The following is a 16368-nucleotide window of genomic DNA, read 5'->3' on the forward strand; positions in this document are numbered from 1 at the left end:
ACTGGGTATTTACCCAAAAGATACAGGTGTAATGAAAAGAAGGGCTGTATGTACCCCAGTGTTCATAGTAGCAATGGCCACAGTCGACAAACTGTGGAAAGAACCAAGATGCCCTTCAACAGATGAATGGATAAGGAAGATATGGTCCATATATACAATGGAACATTACACAGCCATCAGAAAGAATGAATATCCAATTTTTGTATCAACATGGATGGGACTGGAGGAGATTATGCTGAGTGAAATAAGTCAAGCAGATAGAGTCAATTGTCATATGGTTTTACTTACTTGTGGAACATAAAGAATAACATGACAGACATTAGGAGAAGGAAAGGAAAAGTGAATTGGAGGAAATTGGAGGGGGAGACGAACCATGAAAGACTCTGGACTCTGAGAAACAAACTGAGGGTTTTGGAGGGGAGGGGATGGGGGGATGGGTGAGTCTGGTGGTGGGTATTGAGGAGGGCATGTATTGCATGGAGCACCATGGGTGTGGTGTATAAACAATGACTCTTGGGACACTGAATAAAATAAAATTAAAATTAAATTAAGATGTTAAAATAAATGCAGGGTGGAATTTCCTATGAATGTCAATGAGGTCAGGCCGACAAGATAGTGTTCTTCTTCTTTTTTTTTTTTTTAAGATTTTATTTATTTATTTGACAGAGAGATCACAAGTAGGCAGAGAGGCAGGCAGAGAGAGAGGGGGAAGCAGGCTCCCCACTGAGCAGAGAGCCCGATTCGGGGCTCGATCCCAGGACCCTGAGATCATGACCTAAGCTGAAGGCAGAGGCTTTAACCCTCTGAGCCACTCAGATGCCCAAGATAGTGTTCTTCTGTTCTCCTGTGTCCCGTCTGACTTTCTGCCTACATGTTCTGGGTTATTGAGAGAGGGACATTCATGCCTCCAGCTGGGTTTGTCCATCTCTCTTACACTTGTATCCATTTCTGTTCCAGTATTTTTAATATCAGTTTTGTGTGCCATGTAATATATTATTCCCAAAATAAGATTCTTTTGAGAATAAAACTGGTTCTAATAACAATGATACCATAACAATGGATGTAAACCTAGATTTTCCTGGGAATACTCATACATATATCAATTTACTTTAAAAATGGCAGATACACACACACACACACACACACGCACACGCACGCACACACACACACACACACACACACACGTTTTCTCACATGAGTCTATAGGTGAGAAGTAGAAACAGTCTGAATGTAATTTATTATTCCAATTCATAGAATTCCTGTCTTTAGTAAAAAATTGCAGCACTCCCTACTAGTTTTGTTATAGTCTTACTGCCCATGGAAGGAAGGGGGTGGTTATAGTTTCTTTTACATTTGCTGTTCTCTACCGCTCTCATGCTAGCTGCTGCAATTTTGATACTTTGAAGAACAGGGAAGGAAAAGAACAAAGTAGAGAAATGAGGAGATAGAAGGAGGAAAATTATTTCTTGATTTACTGTCCTGATGGTCTACTTCCAGTGTTCTCTGAGCTTGGAGAATGTTAACAGCTGACTTTCTTTGGCTATTACAGATCTTTTTGTCATTTTTTAGGGGTACCTGTATACATGGCCATTTTTTTAATTGAAGTGTAATTGACATAAAAGTGTAATTTTATTGAAGTGTAATTGACAAGTGTAAGTATAATTTTTTATTAATGTGTAATATTCTGGCTCAAGGGTATATCATAGCAATTGAATATTTTTATGCATTCTGAAATGGTCCCCAAACTACACTATCTTGTGTAGTTGCCATCTGTCACCGTACAAAGACATTATAATATTATTGACTATGCTCCCTCTGCTGTACATTGCAAAGAGTGACCTTTCTTTTTGTGGCTCTTTTGAAACACCTTGTATCAGTGAGGTATTATACCTGCAGTTTCTGGAAATGCATGGATTCATTACTTTCTAGCTGATGGGTCATGGCTTCTTAGCCAGATCACGTAATGCCATCTCGGACTTCATGTACTTCTAAGTTAATATCCTTGCCACAGTGCTGAAAATGGAATGGGGCAGTTTATGAGCAAATAAGAGGGTGGAGGACACAATTATGGTAGCTGAGTCAGGAAAGGACCGTAAGTTCACCTAGGTTAGTAGCAGTAGAAGAGAGATAGATGAAGCAACCAAAAAAGTTTTATTGATTCAAAAGTGTCTGTTTTCTTGAGGAGTGTATGAACAAAAGGAAAGTTTTAGGCTTTCACCATTGGATTGATGATGGTATTTTTCAGCAAGCTATGAATGCTGAATAATAGCACCAGGTGTAAAGAGCTTGAGGAGTGGCCTACAAATCAGAGAGAGGTAGCTAGAAGACTGGATTGTCAAGTCAAGAGAGTAGAGTATTTTGAAATAGAAGTATCCTTTAGTGGTGTCCAATCCTGCCTAGAAACTAGGTAAGATGAGCTCTAAGGAACACTCATTGGAACAGTCTGTTGACCTCATTAAAATATTTTGGTGTAGTGTTGGAAGCCTAAGTCATATTTCAGTAGGCTAAGAAGAGAAGGGGAAACAAGGAAATAAAGCCAAGTATAGAAAATGCTTGTGTGAATAGAAGAAGACAGAGCTCAGGGGTAGCTACGTGGAGATGTGTATAAAAGGAAAGTAAGATGAGTTGCAGAATCGGTGGTGGGGACCAGAGGAGAGTTAGCTGAAACTGAAAACACACTTGAGAATAAATGTAAATTTTGTTATTAACTCGATTGCAGTGACCACCCACTGACAGGCTTTGAACAGTGTTACTTGACACCATGAAGAAAGTGTTGGGGAAAATGAAAGTTTATCCTTATTCAGAATGCTAGAATAAAGGTGTGTTGAGAGGGAGAAAATGAGATTGAAAGTAGAGAAGGTAAAAGAGAGATAAAATTTTTTTTTTCCAACAATGTAGGTGACAGATGATAAGGAACTAGATTATGTAATTTTGAACTTAAAAGACAATATGCCAATGATTATAAGAGTAAGTAAATGTTCTTTTATTTGCTGAACATCTATTATGTGAAAGGCAGGAAAATAGAGTTTTCACAAATGTCATCTCATTTTATCCTGGCGATCCAATGAGGAAATTGGATAAGAAACATTAATTTACTTCAGTTTACATCGTTCTTCAAAATTCACATGACTATCTTCAGAATATTTGTCATTATTCTAACCATCTCATTATATGGTGTACAGTGAGGACTAAAGAACCAGATGAAAAAATAGGGAAGTAAGGAAAATAAATTTGGTTTTGGATCTGTTAAGAATTGAGGATAATCATGTACAGCAGTACTTTTGATTCCTGCCTATTTGTTTGTTGCAACAATAAATGAAGGTATTAGAAATGCAACTCATTAATCTTTTAAATCGCATTCTTGAATCCAATACAAAGAAAGGCTTTATTACCCAAAGTGATTGACAGAAATTTTTTCTTTCTTTCTGTCCTTCCTCTTTCCTCCCTCCTTCCTTTTCCATATCTCCCCCACCCCCGCTTCCTACCTTTTTTCTCTCCTCTCCTGTACGACTCACCATCTCTTTCCCATCTTCCCCCCTGACCATTCACCTGGACAGATATCCATCTCTCGACCCATTATCCATTTTCTCAATTGGTTTCCAACAGAATTTATGTCACCTTATAATATATAAACAAGATAAATTAAAATCAGTTAGTAAGAAAATAAGCTCAGAGTAGTAATATGAAGAAAGACTAAGCAGGTGAGAATAAAAATTATATGAAATAAATGTTGCATAGAACCGAGCAAATTACTTTATCAATGATCACTATTTGTAGCCAGTCAAGTGGTTATTTGAATTAAAATACAATCTTAAGTTCTCGTCAGGACACCTTTGCCTCTCCATTCTTTGAAACAGTATATTTTTGAGGTTTTAGTTGTTAAAAAAAAACAATAAGGTGTTGAGAGCAATTTCATTATAACAAAATGGCATGCATACAAATATATATGTGTTTTAAAATTGGAATGGTTTTACCCATTCTTAGTATGTTTTAAGATACAGATAAGCTGCCAAAGAAATAGCAAGAAATGCCTCTTTTCTGAAAGAACACCTCAAAAAAGCTATAGATATTATCACTTGGTATTTCTGTTGCATGGGCCTTTTGAAGTTGACAGCATACATGAATAATTAGAGTTTCTCCTATGTTTTCAAATGTCACCTATTGTTTACTAAAATAATATTTATTTTGAGAGAAATTCACAGATATGTTAAAAAAAATGATGGTCATATCTAAGAAGACACTACCAATTCTGAATGTTTATAAACTAGTTTAAACAAAAGTCAAGCTGTCAAATAAAAATTCCTTTAAAATAATTGGCAGAAAAATGTAGCATGAATTTTATAATTTTGAAATAATTTTTTCAGCTTATACCTTCTTTTCTCTATGTAATCTGAGTTCCTAAATTCATTTATTTTTAATGTTAAAAGTTAAATGTGTTTTTTGTTTGAGTGGCACACGATGTTACATTTGTTTCAGGTGTACAACCTAGTGATTCAGCTTCTCTGTACATTATGCTGTGGTCACCACAGGTGTAGCTAATATCTGCTCCATACAATGCATGACAGTATCCTTGACTATATCCCCTATGCTTTTATGTGTCTGTTGGCCAGCTGTATGTCTTCTTTGGAAAAAATGTCTATTCAAGTCCTCTGCCAATTTTGAATCAGATTGGTTGTTGTTGATGATGTTGAACTGTAGAAGTTCTTTATATATTTCAGATATTAACCCCTTATTAGATATGTCATTTTCAAATATCTTCTATCATTCAGTAGATTGCCTTTTTGTTCTTTAGATTTCACATGTAAGTGAAATCTTACAGTATTTTCCTTTCCCAGTCTGACTTAGCATAATACTCTGTAGGTCTGTCTGCGTTGTCACAGATGGCACAATCTCATTCCTTTTTATGGCTGGGTAATATTGCATTGTATGTATATTATGTACATTACATATATATAAAACTGTATATATTATATTTATTATATATACCACTTCTTCCTTATTAATTTATCAATCAATGGGCACTTCAGTTGTTTCTGTATCTTAGCTATTGTAAATAATGCTGCAGTCAACATAGGGCTACCTATACCTTTCTGAATTAGTGTTTTTGTTTTCCTTGAGTAGATACCTGGTAGTAGAATTATTGGATCATGCAGTATTTCTATTTTTAATTTTCTGAGGAACGTTCATCCTGTTTTCCACAGTGGCTGTATCCATTTACATTCCCACCAAGAGGGCATGAGGGTTCCTTTTTCTCCACATCCTTGCCAACACTAATTTGTGTGTGTGTGTGTGTGTGTGTGCGCTTAATTTTAGTCAATCTGACAGATATAAAGAAATATCTCATTGTGTTTTTGACTTGTATGTCCCTGATGATTGGTGATTAACATCCTTTTATGTGTCTATTGGCCATCTGTCTTTTTGGCCATCATGTCTTTTTGGAAAAAAAATGTCTATTCAAGTCCTCTGCCAATTTTGAATCAGATTGGTTATTGTCATTGTTGCTGTTGATGTTGAGTTGTAGAAGTTCTTTATATATTTTGGATATTAACCCCTTATTAGGGGTTGTATTGTATGTATATTATGTACATATCATTTGGTTGTATTGTATGTATATTATGTACATAACATTTTCAAATATCTTATTCCACTGAGGAGATTGCCTTTTGTTTTGATATTGGTTTCCTTCACTGTGCAGAAGCTTTTTATTTTGGTGGAGTCCCAATACCTTTATTTTTGCTTTTGTTTCCCTTGCCTTAGGAGACATACCTAGAAAAATGTTGCTATGACCAAAGTAAGAGAAATTATTGCCTAAGTTCTCTTCTAGGAGTTTCATGATTTCAGGTCTCATATTTAGATTTTTAATTCATTTTGAGATTTTTTTGGTGTGTATTGTTTTAGAAAGTGGTCCGGTTTCATTCCTTTGCTACTAGCCGTCCATTTATCCCAGGAGAATTTTTTGAAGAAACTGTTTTTCCCCCATGATATGTTCTTGCCTCCTTTGGCATAGATTAGTTGACCATATACGCATGGGTTTATTTCTTGGTTTCTCTATTCTGTCTTATTACTCTGTGTGTCTGTTTTTGTGTTTCTCCTATACTGTTTTGATTACAGCTTTCTAGTATATCTTGAAATCTGGAATGTGGTACCTATCAGCTTTGTTTTTCTTTCTCAAGATTGCTTTGGCTATTTGAAGTGTTTTGTGCTTCCATACAAATTTTAGTATTATTTGTTCTGGTTCTGTGAAAAATGCTAATGGTACTTTGATAGGATTTCATTGACTCTGTAGATTGCTTTTGGTAGTATGAACATTTTAACAGTATTAATTCTTCTAACCCCTGAGCATAGTGTATCTTTCCATTTGTTTGTGTCATCTTCAGTTTTTTTTTTGTCAGTGTTTTACAAGTTTCAGAGTATGGGTCTTTTACCTCCTTGCTTAAGTTTATTCTTAAATTTTTTTTTCTTTTTGTACAATTGGAAACAATTTTCTTAATTTTTCTTTCTGCTTCTTTGTTATTAGTGTATAGAAACACAACCAGGGCGCCTGGGTGGCTCAGTGGGTTAAGCCGCTGCCTTCGGCTCAGGTCATGATCTCAGAGTCCTGGGATCGAGTCCCGCATCGGGCTCTCTGCTCAGCAGGGAGCCTGCTTTCCTCTCTCTCTCTCTGTCTCTCTCTCTGCCTGCCTCTCTGTCTACTTGTGATCTCTCTCTCTGTCAAATAAATAAATAAAATCTTTAAAATAAAAAAAAAAAGAAACACAACCAATATGTGGTTATTAATTTTGTATCCTGCAGTTTACTGAAATCATTTATCAGTTCTAGTAGTTTTGTTTTTTTTTTTAAACTCTAAAGTTTTCTACAGACACTATCTTGTCATCTGGAAATAGTGACAGTTTAGCTTCTTCTTTACCAATATGGATGCCTCTAATTTCTTTGTCTTATCTGAATGCTGTGGCTGGGACTTCTACTACTGTGTTGAATAACAGTGGTAAGAGTGGACGTCCTTGTCTTGTCCTTCATCTTAAAGAAAAAGCTCTGTTTTTCACCATTGAGTATGATGTTAGCTGTAAGATTTTCATGGATGATCTTTCCTATGGTGAGATACATTTCCTCTGAACCCAGTTGGTTGAGAGCTTTTTCATGAACAGATGTTGAATTTTTTTTTCAAATGCTTTTTCTTCATCTTTTGAGATGATCATATGTTTTTTATTCTTCCTTTGGTTGATGTGGCAGATCATGTTGATTGATATGCAAATAGTGAGCCATCCTCACATATTCAGAATAAATTCCATTTGGTCATGTTAAATGATCCTTTGAATGTATAGTTGAATTCAGTTTTAATATTTTATGAGGATTTTTGCATCTGTGTTCATCAGGAATATTGGCCTGTGGTTTTCTTTCTTTCCTTTCCTTTCCCCTCTCTTTCTCCTCCTCCTCCTCCTTCTTTTGTGGTGTGTTTGGCTGGTTTTGGTATCAGGGAAATTTTGGCCTCATACAATAAACTTGGAAGCTTTCCTTTTTCTTTTTTTCTTTTTCTTTTTTTTTTGGTAATAGTTTTAGGAGACCAGGTATTAACTCTTCTTTAAATATTTGGTAGAATTCACCTGTGAAACCATATCATTCTGGACTTCTGTTTTTTGGTAGTTTTTCATTTCTGATTCAATTTATGTTATTAGTCTGTTTAGATTTTCTATTTCTTCCTGATTCAGTTTTGAAAGGTTGTATGTTCTAAGATTTTATCTATTTCTTCTAGGTTGTCCAATTTGTGGGCATGTAATTATTTTTTTTAGTATTTTCTTATAATTCTTTATATTTCTGTGGTGTCTATTATTCTTCCTCTTTTGTTTTGATTTTATTTCGGTTCTTTCTCTCTTTCTTGATGAGTCTGGATAAGGGTTTATCAATTTTGTTCATGTTTTCAATGAAGCAGCACTTGGTTTCATTGATTTTTTTTCTGTTTTTTAATTTTTTAATCTCTGTCATTTATTTCTGCCCTGATTTTTATTATTTCTTTCTACTCACCTTGGGTTTTGTTTATTGTTTTGCTGGTTCCTTTAAGTGGGAAGCTGGACTATTTACTTGAGCTTTTTCTTCTTTTTTTGAGGTAGCCTTTTATAGCTATATATTTTCCTGTTAGAACTGCTTTTGCTGCTTTCCAAAGAGTTCAAACCACTGTATTTTCATTTGCCTCCATGTATTATTTCTTCTTTGATTTCTTCATTTAAACAACCCATTGGTTGTTTAGTATCATTTGTTTAGTCTCCACATGTTTGTATTTGTTTTTTTTCTTGATTCATTTCTAGTTTAATACTGTTGTAGTCAGAAGAGCTGTACGATATGATTTCAGTCTTTTAAAATTTATTGACACTTGTTGGGACACCTGGGTGGCTCAGTTGGTTAAGTGTCTGCCTTCAGCTCAGGCCATGATCTCAGGGTCCTAGGATCAAAAACATTGGGCTCCTATTTCTTCCTCTATCTGCTGTTGTCCCTGCTTGTACACACACACACTCTCTCTCTCTGACAAAGAAATAAACAAAATTTATAAAAAATAAAATTTATTGAGGCTTGTTTTGTGATATAATGTTAAGATCTATTCTGGAGAAGTTTCATGTGCACATGAAATGAATTTGTATTTTGTATTTTACAGTTTAGGGATGGAATGTTCTGTATGTATCTGTTATTATACATCTGGTCTAACATGTCATTCAAAGACATTGTTTCCTTAATGATTTTCATGCCTGTGTGATCTGTCCACTGACATAATAGGAATGTCAAGTTTCCCTATTATTATTGTATTACCACTGGTTTCTCTTGTTATTTGTACTATTATTTGCTGTATGTATTCAGGTGCTGCAGTGTTAGATGCATATTTACAATTTTCATATCCTCTGTTGGAATGATCCTTTTATCATTATGTAACGCCCTTCTTCATCTCTTGTTGTGGTCTTTGTTTGAAAGTCTGATATAAGTATTGCTACCCCAGTTTTTTTTTTTCTTTTTTTGCTTCCATTTTCATGGTTGATATTTTCCCATCTCTTCACTTTCAGTCTGTATTTATCTTTATATCTGAGATGAGCTTCCTGCAGGCAGCATATAGATGTGTCTTCTGTTTTAATCTGTTCCCTATGCCTTTTGATTGGATTACTTGGGCCATTTACATTTAAAGTATTGCTAAGGTATACTTACTGCCATTTTGTTCATTATTTCTGCTTGGTTTTCTAGTTCTTCCATGTTCCTTTCTTTGCCTTTTGCACTCTGTCCTTGAAGTTGATGAGTTTCTGGTCTAATGTTTCATTTTCCTTTTATTTTTTTGTATATCTATAATAGATTCTGGGTTTGTGGTTATCATGAGATTTATATATAACATCTTAAGACTATAGCCATCTATATTAAGTTCATGGTCATTTAAGTTCAAACACATTTAAAAAAAAAACTTTTCTCATTTCTTTTTACTCCCTCCTCCACATCTTATGTATATGCTATCTTATTTTACATCTTTTATTCATAATTTTCTTGCATCTAATTATGGCCAATTCTTTTCCATTTAAAGAAGTCCCTCTAACATTTCTTGTAAGTCTCGTTTAGTGTTGGTAAATTCCTTGACCACTGAAGATCTGGTGGGCAGAGGCCAGTGTGGTCCATGAGTTCTCCATGCAATGGGTGCCCTGGCAGGACAGCTAAAGTAAAGTGGGTGCAAGCTAGGGTATCCTGACACATTACTCAGAGAAAGCACCTGTAGGATAGCTGGAGCTGAGGACTCTTTGAGGTAGCAGGCTGGATAGGGCACCCAAACAGTGCACTGGTATGTGCTTTCAAGGTGGAAGGGGAGTTAAAACCACCTTCGTTAGGCCCTCCCATGTAGAGAGAGTTCTAGCATTTTCCTTGCCATTCAGTGGAGTTGTAGAGCTGGCTCATTTATATGCTAGTTTTTCTTTTATACAGGCTTTTTTCCTGTGCCTAAGACAGGGGAATATGTTCCCTCAGTACTGTCCCTCCCTGCTGCAGTTTGCAATGTTGGGAGTGGGGGTTCCCTTTGTTATAGAGTTTCTGTCTTTTTCGGTATTCTCTTTGCCATTCTCTCTTTTGCTGTGCAGAAGCGGTTCAGTGGGCCTTCAGTTCTTCTTTAAGAAGAATTGCTCTGTAAATAGGTATAATTTTGTATGTTCTGTGGAGGAGGTGAGTTCAGGGTGTCTAACATCACCATCTTGGACCCAAACCCAGATTCATTTAGATAGAACAAAAGAGCAAGCAGTGGGCAAAAGTGAACGTAGAAAATGCAGATGTCACAGGTACACAGTCGGGGAAAAAGCTATATTCAAATCATTCTAGAATTAAGAAACATAAATACCCTATCCCAGAAGAAACCTGGGTAAGCTTTGTTTAATTAACATCCTTGAGAAGAATTATTTCTTACGTTGGTCTAAATCATTTATCAGCATCTCAAAATAAATTTTGTCTTGAATTGCCCTCTACAAAAGATAAGAGCACCTGGTGTTATTCTCCTAAAGATTGCTTACTCAACTCTCTCTTTATCACCTGAATAGCTAACATTCAAGTTTTTCTTGATTATTGGCTGTTGAATTTCTAGTTATTTAGCTGATCCTTCTGTATCTTTATTGGGCCTTTTATTTTGGCTTAGATTGCTTGATCTTATAAGTGGAATGGAAAACTTATTTTTTCTGACTATTTTCATATCAATCAAAGCAATCTTTATTCCTAACATTATGGCACCTATGGCATTACTTAATTTTCACTGCATTTTGGGATTTTCAAATATCTCTAGGACAGTGGTTCTAAAATATGGTTCCATAGACCAGGAGTATCAGCAGCACCTGAGAACTGGTTAAAAATACAAATTCTCAGGACCTGCTCTAAGCCTAGTAAGTCAGAAGCTGTTGGAGTGAGGCCTACCAATCTTTGATATAACACACCCTCCAGGTGATTATAATGCCCATGAGGTATGAAAACCAACTGCTTCAAAAATTCCAATACCCAAGGCAAACCCCAGAACGAGTACTTCAGCCTCTCTGGATGGGACCTAGATACGAGTATTTTTTAAAAACTACGTTGGCATTTATGTGCTTCTGATTAAGAATCACTACTCCACGGGGCGCCTGGGTGGCTCAGTGGGTTAAAGCCTCTGCCTTCGACTCAGGTCATGGTCTCAGAGTCCTGGGATCGAGCCCCGCATCGAGCCTCGCATGGGGCTCTCAGCTCCACAGGGAGCCTGCTTCCTCCTCTCTCTCTGCCTGCCTCTCTGCCTAGTTGTGATTTCTCTCTGTCAAATAAATAAGATATTAAAAAAAAAAATCACTACTCCAGGAAAAAATTCCTAACTTCTGGGATACTGGGCTTCTGATCTGCTGAGATGTTTGTGTCCCTTCTTGTTTAGTGTCCTCTGCACACAGAAGATGACGGGAACTGTTGTTATATATGTCAGAGAAATACACTAGCATGTTTAGACAGTTACATTAGTAGAACTTAAAAGAAACAGATATTCAGAACTTAAGGTAATTTTTTCATCGACCAAACTTGGGATCAATACCTTCTATCAGATCACATTTGCTTACTCTCAAGATCTGAATCATCCTCAAATTCTGCCTCCTGCTTCCTGATTTCCTCTCCTTTTCTTTAAATCCACACAAATTCTATGAGTATTCCAAATGATCTTTTTACCCATTGGCTTTGCTTTATCATTTCTTCATCTATGCCATTGGTCTTTTAAAAACCCCATATCTGTTTATATTTCTCTTTTGTTTAAATCCCATCAACAGCTCCTTGTAACCTACAAAATAAAATACATGTATGTTTGCATGGCTATTTTCATCATAGACTGCTTTCCACTCTCCCCAGCATGCTGTCTCCTAATCATATCAAATTACTTGCAAGTCTGTTAATAAGCTTTGCCTTTGTTAATGTCTAGCACATTTTAAAGTCCAAATAAAGGTTTCTTTAGTGAATAAATAGGACTATTATTTAGTGTGTTAAAATATAAACAGTAGGGATTTCAGCTTCTGCTGATGCTGAAGTGGCTTAGTCTAACTAAGGCAGCTGCAGATAACAATTATAAAATCTGTTCTATCCCCTAACTCCCTCAAAACTCCCACCTATTTGAAGTCACTGAGAGAGTTGCCAAAATAAGACAGAAAATGGAGGTGTGTACTCTTGAAAAACAGACTGAAACAGATCTATACTACAAGAAATGCTGATAGCTTGTCAGGCTACAAGGAAATTACACAGCAGTTAGTAACTTGGATCTATAGGAAGGAATGAAGATCACCAGAAGTGTAACTATGTAGTCAAATATTTAAAAAATTTAAAATATGTAAACATACAACACACATATAATTTATTTTCTTAATTTCTTAAAGCAATAATTGTAACATATTGAGGAATTTATAATGTGAGTAATTGCAACATATGTAACAAGAATGGCACAAAAAACAATGAAAATATAGCTATACTATAGTAAGATTATTTTATGTGAAATAGTACAGAATTAACAGTAAGTAGATTGTGTCCATTTAAATATGTATATTATAAATTTTGGAGTAACCACTTTAAAAATAACACAAATCCCTGAAATGCTAATAGAGAATCAAAGTGAAATACTAAAAAAAAAATTTTAAAAAAAATGGAATAATCCCATAAGAAACTAGAAAATGAGGAACAAAGGAAGAAGAAATGCCACTAAGACCAAATGAAAACATAGTAAAATTGCAGACCTAAATGAAATCTTATTAATAATTATATTAAAGGGGCACCTGGGTGCTTCAGTGGGTTAAAGCCTCTGCCTTCAGCTCAGGTCATGATCCTGGGGTCCTGGGATCGAGCCCTGCATCAGGCTCTCTGCTCAGGAGAGAACCTGCTTCCTCCTCTCTCTGCCTGCCTCTCTGCCTACTTGTGATCTTTGTCTGTCAAATAAATAAATAAAATCTTTTTAAAAATTACATTAAATATAAATGACTAAATGCTACAAATAAAAGGCAAAGATTTTTAAACCAATTAATGAAGCAAGACCCAACTATATAGTCTTTAAGGGACATACATTAATTATAAAAATACAAACAGGTTGAAAGTTAGAATTCAAAAAAAAATGTTGGGGAAAACTTTTAGACAGAAAATTTTGTGAAATGCAAAGAGGGACATTGAAAATTATAAGGGTATTAGTGCATCAGGAAAGCATAAAAATTATAAATACATATAACCTAGTAACAGAGCTTCAGAATACATGAGAGAAAAACTGAGAGGACAAAATAAAAATAGACAAACCCACAAGTATTGTTGGAGACCACAATACCAACCTTTTCAGTAGAACAAGTAGACCAAAATAATCAGTAATGATGTACAAGATATGAATGGCACCATTAATCATGTTGACCTAATAGACATGATTAATCATGTTGGCCTTTATATACCAATATTGTCAACATTTGCAGAATAGACATTCTTTTCAAGTGAACATGGAACATTCACCAAGATAGACCATATACTGGGCCCTAAAAATGTCTCAGTGCACTAATTTCAAAAGATTGAAAATATCATAGGGTATGTTCCATGATGAAAGAGGTTAGAAATCATTAACAATCAATATCTAAAAAAGTAGAAAAGATTTAGAAATTAAAAAAAAAACACTTCAGAATAATGCATAGGTCACAAAAGAAATTAAAGGAGTAATTAGGAAGTCATTTGTCACTAAGAGAGTGAATAAATTACAATATAATCATACAGTGGAATTCTACTTAGCAGTAAAATGAACTACTGATAGGTGAACAGCATGAATGATTGCATTAGGCATCCTTTGAAGAAAAGATGTTGGTGTAAAATATTTTGAAAAAATAAATTCTGTGATTATGTTTATATGAAATTCTATAATGGAAAAAACTAAGGAGAAAAATCAGGACAGTGGCTTTGGGGGGGTGAGGGGATTATAATTGTGAAGAGAAACAAGGACATTTTTTGGGGGAGATGGAAATGTTCTATATCATGATGAGTTCAGGTTACATAGCTGTATCCATTCATCAGAATTTTTTGACTGAAATTTCAATGCCTTTTAGTGTATGAAATTTATACTTCAAATGAAGACCTATAATAATAATAATAGTAATAATCATTCTTACCCATAAAATAGTTGTCATTGTCATTATTGTTGTTAATATTATTGAGTGGGAAATCAGTCAAGGTATAGATACATGAAAATGGCAGAATGTTTGTAATTATTGAAACTGTGTGATGATAGGTGGAAATTGTTTATATTGTTCTGTTTACTTTGTATGTATACAGTATTTTCTATAATTAAAAGGTAGGAGAACATAAAAGTAGTGACCATCTCAGGCTTTCTTTTTACCACTATTCAGTAGCTGGATTGTGAGAAAGGTAGTCTCAAAATTAACACAAGGAAACATTGATGACCCTTTTCCTCTAAATTCCTTCTGTGGGGCTAGGTATTTTTTAAGGAAGCATTTTTTATTGCTAATGATTTAAAGGAAAAATCTTGACAATAGGAACAACAAAAAGCAAAATTAAGAATCTAAGGATTAATCATTCAAAATTCATTTGTTGAGATATCTCAAAATAGACGACATCCACATTATATACAGATCTACTTGTGTTTTACTCAGTATTTCATGAAGTTAATCTGACCCTTGGGAAAGTTCTGAAGTAAACTGTTATTACATTTTTTTTCTCATTTTACAGAGGCTATAGTATATGATGCAGAAATATGGCCATTGTCAATGGCTATGTCAGAATTATCAAATTTATCACTATGGCTCAAGCCCTCTGGGTGCTTCATTTTATTATAAAAGTGAATTAGATTACACTGACTTTCTTGTTCCTCACAATTCATATTGATTGCTGCCCAGTGTATAATTCTATTAAAGATGATGTCAGATTGAGTCTATAATTCTTATTTAGTTTGCAGAATTTAAGAGTGTGTTTTGTGGTTTTGGATTTCTAATTGTTCTTATATTTCAGTCACAATCACTACTTGCTGCCTCATAGCTAAGGACTAAATTGCAAAATTACCTACCAATGCTCTATCTGAGATAAAATAGTAAAGTCACAAGATAGAGTAAAAAAATAAATTGGCATATAACAGAACAAAAAACAATTAATGGTTGTCGTTTCTGCAATACATTGTAAGTTATGATCATCATTTATAACTTCCTCCTTTCCTCTGCATTTCATGTTTGCTTTGCCTTTAGGTAGCAACCCAGCTGGTCAGGATTCATTACCAGATGGTATAACCTAAACCCTCACTCCAACAAATTCCAAACACGTTTCAGTCATGCCCATATGTGGTAAGAGTTGTTGTCAATGAACATTTTTTAAAAAGACTTCAATTTTGTAACATGCATAGCCGCCTGTTATCAGTTTCATTCATCAGAATGGTCACACTTTTTGCCAAGGATAAACCTACACTGACACATCATAATCACTCAAAGTCCATAGTTTACTTTAAGGTTTACTCTTGATTGTGTTCATTGTATGGGTTTGGACAAATGCATGATGACATATAGCCAGCATTATACAGAGTATTTTCACTGACTTTAGAATCCTCTGTGCTTTGCCTGTTCATCCTTCTCCTCTCCCAGTCCCTGTCAGCCACTGATATTTTTAGTGTCTACATAGTTTTACTTTTTTCCAGAACGTCCTATAGTTGGAAGCATATAATAATTCTGACTGGCTCTCTCACTTAGTAATATGCACTTAAGTTACCGCCACGACTTCATGGTTTGATAGTTTATTTCTTTTGAGCACTGAATAATATTCCATTGTCTGGATATACCACAGTTTATTTATGCATTCACCTACTGAAAAGCATTTTCGTTGCCTCCAAGTTTTGGCAATTACAAATCAAACTGCTATAAACATCTGTGTGCAGGTTTTCGTGTGGACTTGATGTTTCTGAGACAGTTTTTATAACATGAGAGTGAGGGGTGCTTCTTGTGAGAGGCAGAGTAACAGCTCTCTGGATGGAGAGAATTGAAGGGCTGACAAGCCCTCAAACATCCCCACTGCTACTGCCACAAGAATTTGGCATCTCTTTTATATAAGGCAGTGGTGTTGAAACTGCTTTGTACATTGCTGGCATGCTGCTGGGTCTCAGCCACCGTGGAGGGCCAAAGGCACAGCTAAGGCGGGCTAGACTCCAGATGTCCAGTATGTCAATCTGGGCAGCTCCTTCTGTGACCATTTGATATATCAGAGTTCCACTTAAGTTTTCTTTTTGGAAAATAAATCCAAGAAATAGTTTCAGCTTAAAAAAAAAAAAAGAAAAAGGAAAATGTTAAAAATCTCTGGCTTGCATATGACCAGAAACCATTGAGTTACACACAGTTCTCAGAAGAGTTAACATTGTAACCCCTT

The sequence above is a fragment of the Lutra lutra genome, chromosome 2 (genome assembly GCF_902655055.1).
Source record: "Lutra lutra chromosome 2, mLutLut1.2, whole genome shotgun sequence".
Classification (NCBI taxonomy): Eukaryota; Metazoa; Chordata; class Mammalia; order Carnivora; family Mustelidae; genus Lutra; species Lutra lutra.